The following is a 5,480-nucleotide window of genomic DNA, read 5'->3' as shown; positions in this document are numbered from 1 at the left end:
AGTAAAGAAATAAATAAAATTAAATACAAGAGACAATATTGTAGAAAGTATGTTAACTTTCTAAATAGAATTTAATAATAAATAAAATAAACACAAATAAGTAAGTAAATAAATAATATAATTTAGAATAATATAAATTAACTAAATCTAATGAAAACTCAAGAGATGTTTAACAAATAGACATGGCTATTTAAAATTAAGATATAAAAGGGAGGAGAGTTTATTTTAGAGAGGGGGGGGAAAAGGAAGAGAAGAGGAGAGGAGTTCAAAAAGGGAAAATGGAAGAGGAAAGTAATATGAAGAAAATAAGTGACTTTCATAAAAGGTATCAATGATATTGAAAGGATGAAAACCTTTTGAAAGGGTCATAATAATGAACAGCTGTGACTCTTCAAAAATATTATGATTATAAAGTATTGGGACTTTTCCAAAGGATTTTATTTATGAGGTGTTGTGATTTTTCGAAAGGGTTATAACTATGAAGTGTTGTGACTTTTCAAAAGATTTGTATTATGAAAGGTTGTGACTCTTGGAAAAGAAGAAATGAAAAAGTACATTTTTCCCTTTCCTTATAATTAGAAAATGAAGAGTTTTGGAAAGTAAATATAGAGTTGAGATAATCTAGAAGGAATAATTCATTAAAGGGCCAACTAGGGATAGAGTCACATAGACCAAGAAAAGAAGAAGGTAAGAAAGGTATGTTTATAGATTATATTTATTTAATTATGTTTATGAATATATTTATATTTATGAATATAATTTAATTAATTATTTAGTACATATATTTCTTACAAAATGATTAAGAACCCATAGTGCCAATATAAGGACATTACTCACCTATATAAATAGCTTCGTGCTAGTATAGAGTCAGGAGTCATCTTTATATAAATGACTAAGATGGGGATTGATGGAATCTTATATTGCCATTGTAAGAAGTGAGATCCTTGTATAAATGGCTATCATGCTAGTGCAAGAGATGAGTAACCTTGTATAAATGGCTAGATGAGAATGAGATAATGACCAGAACTATGGCAAGAATAATATATCTATAATTGTTAGTATTTAAACCTAACATTTATTTTGAAGGTATTAGTATTTCAAATCAACCCTAATAGTGGGGGCATTACATGGCCATCACATGTGTCACCTTGATGATGAACTTTGCCAATAGTCTGACCCTTTCCTCTAGAGCGTGCATCCTCTCCCTCAGGTCTTTATTTCCTACTTCTGGGTCTCCTCAGGAACCTCCAACTTTTCACTTGAATTACCCTCCATCATGTCCTTTCTAATATCTTGCAAAACTAGGGGGGTTGGTTAGAAAAAAATATTTCTTTAGGTATTTCCCTAGCTAGGGAGGACACTCTTATAGGGAAGGGGGCTCTTTCCACCATTTCTGGGAACTGAACCTGTGTGAGGTCCACTCTACCCATGGTAATAGAAGCAGAGATGTGGGTCATCTCTTTGCTCCCATTAACCTTACCACTTGATTCAAACATTGAAGAGTCTTAAATTTCCACCTCCTTCTCCTCCTCATTCCCCAAACCATAGTTTGACGTCTTTTATTTAACTCTTTTTTTGGGGTGGGCCATTTCTTCATAATCTAAATCCAAATCATATGAAGTAGTTGACCTCATCTTCGTTTTAGCATTAATTTTCACTATTCTTCCAAACCTTTGCCTTCTACCTCTCACCTCATCATCTGAGTCCTCCAACTCCTCTTTCCCTTTCTCCATTTTCACTTTTTTACCAGGGGGAATCTTCCTCTCCTTAGGGGACCCACTTGGTGAAGGTTGGGGGGTAGGAGCTCTAGGGGCGATAATTCTCAAGGGGATATGATGGGAGTGAGGTTTATGGAGAGTCAGGATATAAACCTCCACAATCCTAGGGGGTAACAATGCCAGATGAAATTGGTAAAGATGAAACATCAACCCTTGGTGGAAGATTGTATAATTAACCCCCACTTTCATCTTTTCCTTAACATTAGATACAGTATCAACTAATTCATGTAACAGGAACAACAAAATTAAAAGATAATCATGATGGTAGAAATGATTTAGGAGGGAAAATGGTAATAGTAGAAAATACCATACCTCCCTTCTAAGGTTAGATATTTCATCAGCACCAAGAAAACTTCATTCCATGGCTTCGAAAGCTTTTCCTACAAAAACCTTCCATGATGGTGAATGAGTTCTTCACCCTCTTGAAAGAAGTGATTTAGGCTAGCTTTGTCTGCAACCCTAGTCGCCTTCTGCCATTTTATCCCTTTCATCACAAGGCCTATCACCAAAAAAATAATTTCCTCAGAAACCTAGAATGTAATAGCATTAACAGTCACCATTCTATCTTCCCAGGAATTCACAAATTTTTGAGAACAACTCTCTTCAAAACCATTCAGTGCTTCCATTAATGAGACCAATCCCCCCTCCCTAAGCATATACCAAGTTAAGGGTTTACAAGAACTATTCTCAATCATTGAAGGCTCAATGCACAATAGATCTCCCCCCATTGCAGTAACCTTCATCATAATTCTCACTCCTTTCAAAGCTCTAGACCAAAATAAAATTTTAAAAATACGATCGCACTTATGTGAAAAAATAATTTGCACTAAGTAATCATGAAATCCTTTATTGTCATGAATACCTTTGTCACTTCACAGATTTTTTATCATGTGCGAACTGCCATTACCCACTTTTTTTCATCATCCCCAAGAAGTCAAAGCCTTTTGAAATTTAAATTATTACTTGGCATCTAGTACAAAGTTATGCAAAAGAAAATATACCCACAAATCATACTTTGATATACTTTCCCTTTCAAACCACATGAATTTTTTATTGGAAGTACTCATTCCATCATTCCTTTCCATCTGTCCATAATGACTTGGTCCCATTAGACAACTCAGCACTGAGTTGTCACTAAGATCCATAAAATCTCTCTAAGTAGACCCAATCATGGGGTATTATATTTATTCACTAAAAGTTTTACAAAATTTGGTAACACTCCAATTTCTCTCTAGCAACATAAGACATGCACTCTCAGGCCCAACACCACCATCGCATCTATCATTGTGTTGCCCTCTTGATCAATATGTTTTAATTCAAATATTTTCAAGATAGTTAATAAATTTCAAATTTCTTCTATTACCCTTTTGATCGCCCAACCATCTTTCATGTTGCCTTTCATTGTTTCAGTGATTATCTTTGAGTCACCTTCAATCACCACATTCTCCCATCCCACACCAATAATTATTTTCAAGCCCCAAAGGAGTTTCATAGCCTTCACAACATTATTCAAGACTTTCCCTATATTACTAGCATAGGCCATCAACATTCTACCATCGCTATCTCTAACCATACCTCCTCCTGTCAAACCCTCCTTTCTTGTTACACCATCAAAGTTAAGTTTAACCCAACTTTGCGTAGGGGGCCTCCATCTCGTCTTTCTTCTTGCAATTTGTTTAAAATTGTAAACCTTGATGAATTCTTCATCAAGATTCTAGTTCCTAGAAATCCTTTTTTCTATCATAGTGGGAGGAATCAGTGGTTTCCTCCACTTGCAATTCTGCATATTCTCCACAATCAGCTTGGATATCAAACCTATAACAATCTCCTCACTTCTTTCTTCATTTTTGAAGGCCCTATTATTTCTCTCCTTCCAAATGCCCCAATAGACATGGGGGGGATCACTTTCCACATTTGGATAAGGAGTGAGTGGAGAAACGGGCATTGCCAATTCATAGCAAATTGATATATCCCCTTTTTAAATACCCAAACCATCTCCAACTTCTGTAACAACCTAGCCCAGATGTTAATAACAAAGCTACAATCTAAGAATAGATGGAGGATACTTTCTTCCTCAATTTTACAAAGATAGCATTTGTTGGATAATTGGAGTCCCCTTTTCCTTAGGTTATCTATGGTAAGGATCTTTCCATGCATGGTGATCCACCTAAAAATATTGACCTTCAGAATCAGATGGCTGACCCAGATTTCTCTCCAGCAATTAGGCTCCATATATTTCTCAAAAATCATTCTATAAGAAGAATCGATATAAAAATCCCTAGATGAGGTTGCCTTCCAAATGAAGGTGGCATCCTGAGCCACCCTTGGAATTCTGTAACCTTTGAGGAGCTCTTCTAGCTGTAATGTCCCCATCTTTTTAGCATCTCAGTGGAGCTCTTAGCCTTTACATTCTCTGAACGCTAAGTGGAGAAATAAAAAGAAATTGATTAAATTAATTTCTTATAAAGTCATTAAATAAATTAAAATTAAAAGGTGACTTTATATTAATTAATTTAATTTTCTAGAAGCACAATTAGTTATTGTATTGCAAGGGAGAAGCTTCTAAAGAGTGCATTTTCTAGAAATACAACTAATATTGTATTGGAAAGGGGGAAGCTTCTAGAGAATGCAATTAAATAATATTTTATTTCCTTCTAGAAGTGTGAACAAAAAGAATAAATAGAGGCAAGAGCTTCATTGTTAATCATCTGATTATCGTGAATTGCATTTGATATAAACTTGGGAGAAGAAACTAAGGTTTATGGTTTCAGTCAGCCATTGGAGAATGTCAACTTTTTCAGTGTTGCAACCATTTGAGGTGGTGAAATATCCACTAAATTTGGTATTCATGAAAGCTTCAATTTAGGAGTTCTATTTGTGCTTAAATTGGAGAATACAATTATTGTTGGCTACTACAGTATGCAAGAATGATGCCATACTACAGTACTTATACTTGATTCATCTCCATCCTTGGGCATCACTATTATCAGGTTCCTCTTGCAACTATTAATAGTTAGCATTATAATTTTTTAGGCATATGATTTTGTTGTGATAATTTAGAATCAGATTTTGGCATTACTGTAGTCATTATTGTAAGTCCATTTATCTTGAAAAACCTGTAGCAACATTGTGCATGAGAATGAATTCAATAAAGGAGATACATGTTGCATACCATTTGTTTGACAAAATGTCCATCTAATAGCCTATATGATCAACATAATAGTTGTATGCCATTTTTTTGTCAAAATGTCAGTTGGCTATAGGTATGCATTCCGTATCTAGTTTCCATGTATATGCATTGAAAGTACCAAAAGAATTGCATGTGCATATTAGTTCATTGTAAGAGGCATGGTAATATCATTTGCAAAAATTTTAGCATTAAAAGGTGACATACAAGTGTTTGACAATATTCTTTGAGCTAAAATTAGTCAGTTTGGGCAAGGGATATTACATTGGTATCAAAGCTAAATCCTACCATCATGAGGGTTTAGCAATCACAAGCCACCTAGGGTTGGCTCTCACAAATTGTTCACTATCAAACAAGCTTTGTTTGATAGGGAACAGGATTTTATCAGGTAGCCAGACACATGGGTGATAGGTAAGAGCGTAGCCCACCAAGAGACAATAAGAATGAGGATTGGGAAGCAAGGGAATTTTTCATAGCAATGGTTACAAGACAAGAGTGAATGACTCAGGCTTTGT

Source organism: Cupressus sempervirens, chromosome 11, assembly GCF_028749045.1.
Source record: "Cupressus sempervirens isolate cs-2001-9-10 chromosome 11, ASM2874904v1, whole genome shotgun sequence".
In the NCBI taxonomy this organism is placed as follows: Eukaryota; Viridiplantae; Streptophyta; class Pinopsida; order Cupressales; family Cupressaceae; genus Cupressus; species Cupressus sempervirens.
This window is presented reverse-complemented; position numbering follows the sequence as displayed.